Genomic DNA, 13849 nt, shown 5'->3' with positions numbered 1-13849 from the left:
CATTGTTGTGGTTTGAATGAGAATGGCCTTCCTAGGCCCTTATGTCTGAACTGTTTGGTGGAACTATTTGGGAAGGGTGGGGAGGTGTGGCCTCCTGTGTGTCTCTATGCCTCCTGCTTGCTGTTAGGAATGCCACCAAGCTATCATTCCACCATCCGGACTCTAACCCTCTGGAACCATAAGCCCAATTAAACATTTTGTTTTGTAAGTTCCCTAGGTCATAGTGTTTTATCACAGCAACAGAAAAATAATTAATACAACCTGTGGGAAATAAGATTTTCTAGAAGTCTCTACTTTATGACAATTTAGCATGTGGATATATTAGATATCTTTTTAAGCTCCCTTATGAAATCTAGTAATAACTTATAGTCATTATGGATTTTCTGTGTATCAATATCCTCTAAGAATAGTAAATGCTTTCTAACTTTTTTATATATGTCATTTTTTAAAAAGATTTATTTAGTTATGTATTTTATGTTTATTGGTATTTTGTCTGCATGTATGTCTGCCTACCCAAATAAGGCATTGGATTCCATTACAGATGGTTGTGAGCCACTATGTGAATGCCAGGAATTGAACTCAGGACCTCTGGAAGAGCAGCCAGCACCTTACCTGAGCCATCTCTTCAGCCCCCTTTCTAACTTTCGGAGAAGCCACTTCTTCTGGTAGATAGTAACTAACAATTGGCCAGGGTTCACGGAGTGAGAGAGCACTCAGCCCTAAATGGGATGTCTATATTCCTCCTCTTCCTCCTAAGGCTCGGGAATCATTGTCGAAGGAGGCACAGAAAGACTGTGAGAGGTGGTGGCTGACTACAAGGAAACTACTTTCTGGGCACATCTGGGCAGCTGTGTACATGAGCTCACAGCAGCTGTAACAGCATGCACAAGACCTGTGCAAGCTCAAGCCAGACACATTCTACATGGCAAGGGGAGATGGACACAAAGTCCCACCCACAACGAAGAGCTATGGGCAAGTGATAGCTGCCAGGAGAGGACGGTGTAGTCAGTGGTAGTTTGACCATGCTCAGTGGAAAGCCACAAAGCCAAGAGTAGATGGGCAACAGAAAATGTGCTTGATATGAACACGAAGTTGAGTGGGTAGAGAGGGGTGGGTGGATCTGAGAGGAGCTGGAGAAGGAGGTGAAGGCACTCAAAAAACACTGTACAGAATTCTCAGAGAACTGATATGAAAAAGGAGAGAAAGAATGTGTGTGTCTTTAATTACTTTCCTTGGACTGTCAATTCGTCATTGAAAAGACAGCAATGGCCTTAACTTGTTCCTAGTTATAAATGAAAAGGCTTCTAAAATTTTAGCAGCATTACTATTAGTGATTGTGTTTAGAAATGATTTTTAGACTGAAGTTTTGTTTTTATTTCTTATGCAAATGCTCCAATACTTTCTTATGGAGGGTGCTGAGATTTCCCGAGCAAGTTTACTGAAGCCTTTGGTGAGAAGACTGATTTTTCTCTTAATGGATTGATTTGCAGAGCTATGTAATGTCCTCTGTCTTTAAAGCAACACTTAAGTTTCTAGGGTGACCCTAAAATGAGAACACGTATGCGTGTATAATTTTATCTTCCATTTATTTGTGTAGAACACGGGGCACATGTAGAGATGAGATGATCACTAATAGCCGATTCTCTCCTTCCTTTCTTCCTCCATATGGGGATCAAACTCAGGTTGTCAGGCTTGGCAGCAATGACATTATCCACTGAGTTATCTTGCCAGACGAGACACACTCACTCACACACACACACACACACACACACACACACACACACACACACATTGCTGGATTCAATTCGATTTGTCTATTGCTTGCCTTTCTCTTTCATAAATGAGGCTAGCATTCCATTTTCCTTGTTCAGAATCTGTGAGAACTTTCTTGCAACATTATAAAATGTGTTATGAGGAGGAACCTGTCCATGGACTGGAGGGAGCTGTCTCTTGCGTTCATGGTACAACTTCCTGTTCAAGCCTCATGATTCAGCTCCAGAATGAGATCTAGGTGTCTTATCTTGTCTGCATCTACCATCTAAGGTAAGAGAGCCCCAAGGAGGTTTTACAACTGTCCTAAGATGAAGTTTGATTCCTGGGATCCACATGGTGGAAGGAGAGGTCAGGTTGTCCTCTGACCTTCACGTGTGCGCTGTGGCAACATACCTATGCACAACGGTGAATGTCTTAGAAAGGAGAGACAAGATGCAGTTAGAGCACAGAACATCCCTCCTGGCTAGGGGAAGGAAACTTAAGCAAGCTAGTGTTTAAGCAAGCTTAACTTAAGCAAGCTCCTGACCTGCCATACCAAAGGCACTAGAGCTAGATTGGTACCCAGGACAGTAACAACAAAGCTGTTGCCAGGCTGTGCTTCCATCCATGCATCCAGTTCGTCACACACACTCCTCTGTGAGGGAGATGCTATTGCTGTCCCCATTTTCCAAATGAAACATGGGAAGTTGCTGTGTGAGCTTCCCTAGGGAGCCGTGAGATTTTTCTGTCACCCTACATGGTGCGCCTATGTCAGAGCAAAGACATTTTTCTGCCCACGTCTGACCTGGTGAGATAAAGAAGGACAGGGTTTCTTACAAGAACTTGGGTGAGGGGGTATTACAGGAACATGGGTGACTCAAAGGCATCTGGATCATCAAACATTCCCATCCACCCCCAAGCACAGCTGATGACTGTCAGACGTCACCTTTGAGCTCCTTGTAAAACATTCAAGCAGTTGCACTGGAAAGCGTTCTCTCCCAAAGCAACTGCTTGTGGCTTATGTAACCCCAAGGAAAACTTGTGAGTCTTGTCAGTTTCTCAAGCTTCCCAAGTTTCCTAAGTTCTGAGAGCTTTATGATCCCCTTCCTCCCTCCAACAAGAAGTACCTCAAGTCAGAGGAAATAGTCACACAACATTCCACCCCTTCTTCTGGCTCTGGGACACCTCCTCTGCTGTGTTCTCTGAGCCTTTGAAGAAATGATATTGCTATCTGATTATTCACCTCCATGTATGACCAAACATGGAGCCACTATACCCTGGCAAACTAGCTAGCCACAGGATTTGGGGCTGGATTGCAGTAACAAACACAGATTACCTCCTGTGATACAGGCCTTAAATCCATTTGGGCAGCACTTGGTTTCACCCAATAGTCATACCACTGTTGCGCAAATGGACAACATATCCTGCCTGGCAAGCATCTGTGACTGAGTAAACTAAATACTTACCCAGTCTATAATACATTTCAGCACTATCAAATTAGGCATCAGGGAGCCAGCCTCTTGCTCTGTACCAGCCTGGTTTCTCTGTGTTCTGCAGATAAACCTTGTAGTGGTTTCAATATTTATAACTGTTGCTAGAAAGCATGTTATAACAATTATCTATAACAATTATCTCATTTACATAAGACTAACGAATTTATTTAACTGTAAATTCACAGACTAAAAGACAAGAAAGCAGGATATTGCTGGGACTACAGAACACCTTTCCAACCATTCCCTTTGCTCATCTGTGAGCTGATTCTGTCTCACAAAACTATTTGCTTTGCATTCTGAGCTTGTCTTGTGAAACGCGTTTCATAGACCCTCGGGAGCCATTCGCTTCTCTTCTGTGAAATCTATGGAGTTTTATTTCACTCCAAACTCAAATAAAACCAATGTCACCCTGGGGTCTGAATTTCCTCTTTCGAGTGCACTGTGGGAAGCTTAGCTAGAAGGAAGTACTGGAGGAAGCCAATTATTTCTACGGTAGCTGTTTAAGTGAGGTAATTTTAGTTCGCACAATGAAGATCACGAGAAGCTGAGCCATCTGGAAGGCAGAGAATTACAGAAACGGACTGTGTGCAAACAACTGGGAGGCGGGAGGGAAAAGCTGTTGACGTTAACAAGGAGTGTCTTGGAAATAACTTCTCTGAGGGTCCAATCTTGCCACACACATTCCTGGGAAGACGGTTTCTGATGAGCTCTGCAGACCTACTCGCTAGTGGAGCAATTATAACCTTGAAAACAGAAATGGAAAACAACTACAGTCTTCTCCATTCTATTGACATATAGAACAAAAGAGTAGTTCCAAGCAGTCTACTGAGTCCAGAAGAAAACAGAAGACTGTCACTTGACTCTTACCCACTCAGCAGGATAGGAAAGCCACCCTAGGTGGGCGTGGCCAAGACAAGAGTCCTTCCTCCTAGGCTGCTGTGTCTGCAGGAGGAACAGAGTACCAGTACTTTTTCATTCACAGTTTCATGACGGCAGATGCTAAATCCAAAGAAATGCCTTGATAATGGTAGAAACTGGCTTTGCACACACAATTCCCACTAGAAGATTCTACTGTCAAGTCTCAAACACTGGGACAAATGGCAGAGGTGTCTATTTAACATGTCAAAATGAACCTGGCTGCCGGGTTCTCCCAGCATCCCTTAGTCCCTACCTAGGGTCCTCCTGGCTGGCATATCCCACCCTCTACCCTGAACTCTCCAGCCCCAGAGGGCTGGGCTGCCCTTTCTATATGATTCAGCCATTTTGGTTACCCCTCCTCTTTTGGGTCTCCTAGCTGCTGCATCTGGATCCCCCCTTTCCCTTCTCTTTTTCCCTCCCCCAATCCCTCCTTATGTGGTCATGTCCACTCTGGACTCTCCCAGATGTCCCTGCCTGTGGCTTTGTTCTCCCTTTTAGCTACAATAAACTTTCTCCTCCACCATACCTAGGAGCAGTCATGTCTTTTCCTTCTTATTTATTTTTTCATTCACTACCACAAGTGTATAAGAGAATCTTCAGGTACAACTGTCTTCATGACCACATGTTCGTAGTATCGCCAGCCTTAGACTTTCAAGTCAGTAATTGGAGTTTACTAAGTAAAGTGCACACTTAGAACTGCGGCTATGACGTTTTCCAAGTGGGCCACCCCTTCTAAACATCCTAGTTGCTTAGAATTGGCCATAAATGGTCTGATTGACACTAAGTCCTTGACAACTCTCGTTTATTCCTAACTCTTCACCCAACATAGTATTAAACAAGTCAATCAAGACAGGTCTTATCCTGTGACAAGGGACAGTTGAAATCAGTGGCACTGAGAGGCTGTGGTGGTTTGAGAATTGTCCGCCTCCATAGGCTCCAATGCTTCTGTACTTGATCCCCACGGGTAGTGCTGTTTGGGGGGAGATGGTTAGAAAGTGTGGTCTTGCCAGAGGAAGTACGTCACTGGAGGCGGGCTTTGAGAGTTTGAGCCCCATGGCCACTTCCAGTTTGTTCTTTCTGCTTGGTGCTTGCAGTTCAGAGTGGGCTGTCTCAGCTTCCTGCTCCTGTTGCAACGACTCCCAGCCACCACGTAAGCCCAGACAAACCCTTCCTTCTGTGAGTTGTTTTGATCGCGAGGTTTTAGCACAGCAACAGAAAGTGAGTTAATACTCTGGGAAGGTGGAATAAAGAAAGAATTGCCTGTGTGGATGAGGCCACGTCTGTGAGGGTCCATCTCACTGGCCAGAGCATGTTGCAGACCAGACTGTGTCAGGAAGGTAGCTGAGAAAGCCCAAGGAGCGAACCAGGAAGCAGCCTTCCCCCAAGGCTTCTGCTTCCTGCTTCAAGTTTCTCTTGGTTCCTGCCTGGCTTCCCTCGGTGGTGAATTCTGACCTAGAAATGTAAGCCAAGTGAACCCCTTCTCCCCTGTTGCTTTTGGTCAGGGTGTACTATCAAAGCAACAGAAAGCAGACTAGGAGAATTATAAACCCATGTGTGGCTTTGGATGGTCACTTGTAATTTAATTTTTTTGAACCATGGACTGTTTTCCATAGTTATCACACCATTTTATCTTCCCATGAATGGTGTGGAAGGGTTTTTATTACTCCACATCCTCTCCAGTGATTGTTCCTTTTCTCTCTTTTATAATAACCACCTTAATGGTCATGGGGTGGTATCTCCTGTGGCTTCGTTTGTTACTGTCCTCGTGGCCAATGACATTGAACATCTTTTTGAGTGGCTATTGATTATTTGTTTATCTTCTTTGGAAAAATGTTTATTGAAGTCATTTGTTTGTTTATAATTGGAATACTAGCTTTTCTCTTGTTGAGAAAGAGTTGTTATGTATATATTATTGATTATTAATCTCTCCTAAGATGTATGACCTTTTAATAGTTCTTATTATCAATGGGTTGTTCTTTACACTGTTAATGATTTTTTTGGTGCACATTTTTTAAAATCATGAAGTTTAATTTGTCTGTTTATTTCTTTTCCTTGATTTTTGTGATGTCATTGCCAAATCCAATATCAGGAAAAGTTTTCCCCATTTTCTTTTAACATTGAGAGATGTAAGCTAATATAGATATTTATTGTATAGATAGAGAAATATATCATATACAGAATTATGTTTTGAGATACATAATCGATATTTAATAGTTAAATCAAGCAAACTAAACTGAATATTACTTCAAGTGCTGTCATTATTTTGGTGTACTAAGAACAATTTAAATTGTTTTGTTTAAAAATATTTAAATATGCCGGGCAGTGGTGGCGCACGCCTTTAATCCCAGCACTCGGGGAGGCGGAGGCAGACGGATCTCTGTGAGTTCGAGGCCAGCCTGATCTCCAAAGCGAGTTCCAGGAAAGGCTCAAAGCTACACAGAGAAACCCTGTCTCGAAAAACAAAACAAGAAAAAAAAAAAAAAAAAAGAAAGAAAAGTAAAGAAAAAGAAAAAAATTAAATATATCATATATTGTTAACTATAGTCACTACATCATACAATAGCTATTTTTCAATACTGAAATTTTGAATTCTTTGACCAACATCTCCCCAGCCCATGTTTTACCCACAGCCTCTCTTCTGTGCTTCCCTTAGTTCAACTTTGCAGAAGTCTGCAGTTTCAATTTTTTTTAAACTTATTCTTTTTTTTAAATTTAATCTTATTCTTATGTGCATTTGTGTGAATGTGTCAGATGTCCTGGAACGGGAGTGCCAGACAGTTGTGAGCTGCCATGTGGGTGCTGGGAATTGAACCCGGGTCCTCTGGAAGAGCAGCCAGTGCTCCTAACCCCTGAGCCATCTCTCCAACCCCAGTTTCAATTTTTACCCTTACAGTATGATCAGTCAGTCCACTTAGAGCTGATTTTCTATAGCATGTGAGTGGGGGTCTAACTTTGTTCTTTGGCCTGTGGGTGTCTAGTTTCCCATCATCATTTACTGATATAAAGCTCTTCTCCACTGAATTTCCTAGTAGCCTTGCTAAACATGATTTGACCATAAATCCTGAGGGCTAGTTCTAAGCTCTCTAACCTCTTCCTCTAGTCACCAGTGCGTCTTTATGCCCATGACACTGTTTTGATGGCTCTACATTTGCAGTAAGTTTTGAACTCAGGAAGTATGAATCCTTCAATTATGATCTTTGTTTTTTCAGATTATTGGCTGTTTAAGGACCTTTGAGATTCCTTACAGATTCTAACCACATTTTTTATTTCTGTAAAATTGTCATGCTGATTTTGATAATAATTTAATTGAATCCACAGACTACAAGACAGTGTTGACATTGCATTATACTATGTTCACCTGCCTGAGAGCCAGGGCTGCCTTGCTATTTGGCAATCTCTTTCAACACTTTTTTCTTTTTAGCTTTTATTGTACAAATCCTTCAGATCTTGGTTAACTTAATCATTGAATATGTCATTCTTTTCTTCTTTTTTTAAAGTTACAGTTGTTTTTTTTTTTTTTTTTTTAAGATTTATTTATTATGTATACAGTGTTCTGTCTGAACATATCCCTGCAGGCCAGATAAGGGCGCCAGATCTCATTAGAGATGGTTGTGAGCCACCATGTGGTTGCTGGGAATTGAACTCAGGACCTCTGGAAGAGCAGCCGGTGCTCTTAACCGCTGAGCCAGCTCTCCAGCCCGAGTATGTCATTCTTTTCACTGCTGTTAGGGACAGAAATATTTCCTTAGTTTTCCTTCCCTCTCATTCTTTGTTACTGTACAAAAACACAAGTAACTTCTGTGTGTTGATTTTGCATCCTGGACAAATGCATTTTTAAAGATTTACTTATAATTTTATGAGTGTTGGCCTGCATTTATGTATATGCACTACATGCGTATCATGCCCACAGAGATCAGAAGAGGGCATCAGATCTCCTGGAACTGGAATTATAGATAGTTGTGAGCTGTCACATGGGTACTGGGAACTGAACCCTGGCCCCCTTTAGGAGCAGCAAAGAGTCATCTCTCTAACCCCAGACAAATGCATTTCCATGATTGCCTTTTTGTGTATTTGTCATTCAATAGACCTATCATAAGATGGGTATTCTACTGGTTGTTTGTTTGTTTGTTTTTTGAGACAGGGTTTTTCTGGGGAGTTTTGGTGCCTGTCCTGATCTCGCTATGTAGCCCAGGATGGCCTCAAACTCACAGAGATCTGCCTGGCTCTACCTCTCGAGTGCTGGGATTAAAGGCGCGTGCCACCGCCATACGGCACTGCTGGTTTTATATTATTCCCTAGACTTAGTCTAGGAAAAAACTACTCATAGTCTCATTACACAGACAATCATGAACAAGTTGAGTAATCCACTTCAGCCATTTCAGCTCCTAGTGAGACAGCTAAGAATCATACACAGGGCTGTGAAACCCAGAGTTTATGCTCTGCTCTCTAAACCACATTTGCTTGCTAAACACCAAGCTCCCAGGGAGAACAGTCTTATGTGTATGTAGTGGTATCAAATGAATAATAGCCCGGGAACTAAATGTTCAGATGTTACTAGTTCTTCTCATCTCCAGACCTGGGGATGAAACTTCTGGGCAAGTGTGCTTGAAATAAAGAAACTCTTTTTTGAGGTTCAGTCAGTAGAACATGCTGGAGCAGAATTTGCCAAGGCACACAGCTATCAACCAAGACCCTAAATAAGAAGCATATTCAACCTAGTCAGTCATCGAGTGACTACTTTTGATGAGGTGTTGGTGACACTAGAGCTCCGTAAGAGGATCACTCCTGGGTTTTGTTATCACTGGAAGAGACTGGGGCATAACAGTGTCTTTAGAGTTGATTTCTGATGGGCAAACTGGCCTCTTCATCACACACAAAAGTAACGTGAGACTCCCACAAGCTATACTCATAAATTAAACGTTCTTAAACCAACTCATTCATCCTTTGTGTCTAAGAAAGTCGTGTTCCCAGGGAGTGCAAACATTTCAGGAAGCATTTTCCACAGCGGTTCAAACACTGGAAACAACACGAATAGAGTTCTTATACAAGGGGGTCTAACTTTGTTCTTTGGCCTATGGATGTCTTAGTTTAAAGGTATGGAGTAGATCTTTATAATAATTTGAAAAAAAAACCAAATGTATTATTAAGTGAAGATGTGGTCTACAAAAGAAATACAAACATACTGCATGAGCCCATCCACAAAAGCCAGCATGGAGACGAAACTCCTCTCTGGGTAATTAGGGTGTCAACTCTCTTGTTGCCAGTCAGCATCAACTCTCACCTGACAATTCCAAAGCCCTGCCTTGGTTTTTGTTGTCCTTTTGATGATAGGCCAAAGGACATGAAAAAATCAGATGACAGCACCATCTTCCACTCAATAGATGGAGGGGCAAGTATGGGAAGAGTCCTGAGACATACTGCCAACTGTCTGCACTAACCAAAAATGGAGGTTTCTCAACTATGGAAGCTATAGTCAGACATTTCAAAGAGCCACGGCACTGTGGAAGACAAAGTCAGTACCACTGTAAAGCACAAGGAAGTGTTATAAATGTGTCTGAAGGCAGAAGGCTTAGAGAAAAGAATGAAATTGTAAGCTTGATTTAACATGTCAGCTCAAGTGTATTGATTGGCCTTTCTGCCTGAACAGACTGGAGGTTTCTGGAATCAATAAGATAGGAATCTTACAAACCAAAGGGGGGTTAAACATGAACAGTTAATAAAAAAGGAAAACATTGCTGGAACCAGTGTCACCTCTGTCATCGTGGTCTCTTCGCTGGAAAGCCACTGAGAACATTTTGGAAAGACTGGGGATTTGACTGACATTCACAAAGTCGGCCATTTGCCTCCCTGATTCAGCGCACTCCCTGGGCTGTAGGGCTCTTGAGGAAGTACATACAGGCAACTCAAGCTCGTACACTTTGACCTTTTCAAATATTCCACCTGCATAACTCTTCCCCGGAGCCCTTGTCACTGGACTTCCTGCTTTATTCCATGGGTCAGTCTCCCAAAAGGGCCATTAGAAATAGTCAAGGATTCATTGGAGATCCTTTGAATAAAAATAACTTAAATTTCTGTACACGGGGAGGATTTTCATTTGCTATTGCTCTTCTGTGTCACCCCAATTACGTCCAGTTCTACAGAAACCAGTTCCTGTAGTTCACATATCATTTGGGGGTAATTCCTGAAGGCTCTGCAATTAATGATAAATTTATTTTCGACCCAGCTAGTGATAGATAATACCCTAGGGTTCTCTGAGAGTGAGTTGATAAAGGAGCATGGGTCTCTGGGGGTTTCAGGGTGACAGTCACTGAATTTCATAGGATATTATTACTGTATTATTTCTCTGCAGTTCCTGGTTTTCCCTTTTACTCAAGATAATTTAGATCTTTGAAATAACTAGAAACAGCTGTGACTACCCTGCTAATCTAAGTCAGTCCTGTGTGACTCAACTCAGGTGATTTTTCATGTTCAAATCCCCTTTGGTTTATGAAATGCTCAACTTCCTGATTCTAGAAACCTCCAAACCATTCAGGTGCCACTAAGGCCAATCAATATGCTTGAACTGACATATTGAATCAAGCCTAAAATCTCGTTCTTTTCTTCCATGTAGGCAGATGTTTCTGTCCCTCAAGCTGCTCCCAAGTAACTACACAGAGGCTTAATGTTAATTATAAATGCTTGACCAGTAGCTCATGCTTGTTACTAGATATCTCTATGGGTTAATTTTAAATTAACCCGTATTTCTTATCTGTGCTTTGCCACGTGGCTTGATACCTTTTCTCAGTATGGCATCTCTCCATCTTGCTTCTCTTTGTATCTGTTCCTCAATCCAAAAGATCTGAGAATGTCTCTTAGCCCACTTGTCTCTTCTCTATCCTCAGTCCTCCAAGACCTCTGTGGCTAATTTTGGTCAGCTAGTCGCTAGCTCCGCCCTTCTGTCTCAAAGCAAACTTTACTGTCAGAATGCAATCGAAATATCACACAACACTTCCACTTCCAAATCCGTTTCCAGTACTTTCCATTTACTATTCAGTGGTGTACAAGCATATGAACGTTGTTCTCCCTTGGTAAAATTTTGTTGCATTTCCTCCATGCCATGATGATGGTAAACTCTGGTGATTCCTACAAAGGTAAGCAAACTCAGAATGTTGTTGGCTTTGCCTTCCAGAGTGTCGTGTCTCTTTAAAACGCCCAGCTATAGCTTCAGTAGCTAGGAAACCTAGATTTCAGGCTGACGCAAGTATAAGCTTGGGTGATACGTCTCTGGTCTCCTCCTTCACCCTCTCTTGTAATCTCTGGTTGCTTTGTTCTTACTTGAAGCTTTGCCCCTTACAGTGTTAGTGATTCGGTGATGGCTTCATAGATTTTTCAGTCCAGATTAGTAGTTTTAGATTTTTTTTAATGTAGCTTCATGGCTGCAGAATATTTTATTGTTGTTGCTGTTGTGTGTGGCAGAAGCTATTTTTAGCACAGACAAAGAACACCTGTGTTTTTAACTCAATGATAGCTGGTTATTTAGGACTAAGCCTGGAATTCTATTTCTTAAGTTACTAAGAAACTGGACATATAGATACAAGGGCCAAACCAACATAAAACTAGAACTCTTACCCAGAATCTATGTATCAAGTCTGAGAAATTAGATCATAACTTCTGCAGCTACTGAGCCAAAGAAGACAGGATGTGTTAATAACTTACAGCTCCTGGATTTATATGTTTCCCATTTGGGATTCACTAGAAAAGGCCAGGCCTGCTCTGCCATTCACATACCCTTGTTTGAGACTTACACGGTCTTCCATGACAGGCAGTGTGGCCCTCCAAAGCCCTACCTCATCTGGTACTTCATCACATACAAATACTGGTAATATTTTTGTGTTTTGTCAATTACTATTTTAAGGTGTGTGTGTGTGCACTATGTGTGTGCCTGGTGCCTGCAGAGGCCAGAAGAGGGCATCAAATATTCCAGAACCGGAGTTACAGATGCTTGTGAGTTGTGTGGGTGCTGGGAATTGAACCCAGGTTTTCAGGAAGAGTAGCCAGTACTCATAACCTGTGAGCCACTTTTCCAGGACCACTATTTTAGTTTTTTTGATTATTGAGAAACATAATGTTCATGCTGGTTGGAATGTCACTGCCTTCGGTCGTAACCCAGATAGATAATCTCAGGTTGCATGATTTTATTTAAAATGTGGTGCCAGCAACCATGTCTGCTGTGGTGGGTCTCCATCTTATTTGGGGAAGAGAGGGAGAAGGTAGAGTCAGAAGATGATGAGGAGAGAGGAGACGGAAGACAGGAGAGAAGACAGAGAAAGGAAAAGAAAGAAAGGGAAAGAGAGAAGAAAGAAAGGATAGAAGAGATGTTACAGAGAAGATATTGAATCACTGCCAGTCAACTAAAGAAAATGGGTTTGGAAAAATGGGCAAAACTGAGAAAGGCTTAAAGCAAACACCATCACCCACTCCTGTCCTTCCAAGAGGAGATGGTAAGCACACCATTCCCACCATCAGTGAACAAGGGATGCCTCAGCACTTCTGCGTGCTCTGGGATGGGAACCCGAGTGTGGTGGTTCCCATTGCCCCCTGCCTCCAGAGCGGATGCTCCACGGCTCTTCATCTGTCTGGATCTTGTTTCAACATTTGAAACTGATGCTTTTGGTTGGTGAGTCGGTTGAGGTCACTTGCTCATGCCCAATCTACAAAGGATGTCAACATGGGGTTTTTAGTCCACAGCAGGAGGCTAACTGCCAATGGAAACTTATGAAGTAGGAAGTTTTTTCAACTTAACAGGTCCAATGGCCAGTAAAATGAAAAGCATAACAAATATCTAATACAATGTGTGTCTAGTGGACAGTTGAGTTATTGTTTTGGAAAAACCAAGGGATCACAGGATCCAGGGCTACAACTGAATCCTATCAACATCCAGTAGTTTGAGTCTCTACACACAAGGCATAGTTACATTCAGAGAAGGTGGGGTTTTTTTAAGTATTTATTTGCTTATGTGTATGCCTGAGCATATGTGTGGACACCACCTGCATGCATGATGCACACAGAGGCTAGGAGAGGGTGTCCCCTCAACCTGGCCTTACAGACACTGTGAACACCACATGTGTTTTGTAATCCAAACCTGGGTCCTCTGCAAGAGCAGCCAGTCCTCTTAACCCCAGCCACCTCTCCAGTAATTATCACGAGTTTAGTCAGGAGTCCTCCCTACTGGGCAGTGGGCGTGGCTTGACTGAGGTCTTCAGACCATCCCACCGCATTCCTCAGTTGACACCCAGCCTTTTTGTGTTTGGGTGGACGAGAGATTTGCATCTGACTTCAGGTGACCTGTCTGTCTGTCCTCCGCTCCCTGCATCCTTCTGCTTTTGTTTTCACTACAGAATGGAGTAACATTTTAAATTTATTACTGCTGCCTTTAAAAGAACTTCACGCTGCTTGGTTTTAGTTATGAGAAAAGGTAATGAACTCTTGAAGAACGTGAAGAATCATCCTGGCTGTTCAGAGGACCTGCCTTTAATTTATCTTGCTGACATCCAATACTCCTTACAGAGACCCATTTCCCAGGATCTTTCCTATTTCAGAACAGAGGACACTGGGGGCCGGATTTATAAATAGACTCTCCATTCAGAAAAACGCAGACACTGACTTCCTCCTTCCACATCTCTGGTTTCTTCTTTTTCCTGGAGCTC

This window comes from Onychomys torridus, chromosome 22 (genome assembly GCF_903995425.1).
Source record: "Onychomys torridus chromosome 22, mOncTor1.1, whole genome shotgun sequence".
Taxonomy (NCBI): Eukaryota; Metazoa; Chordata; class Mammalia; order Rodentia; family Cricetidae; genus Onychomys; species Onychomys torridus.
Note: the sequence above shows the minus strand (reverse complement) of the source record.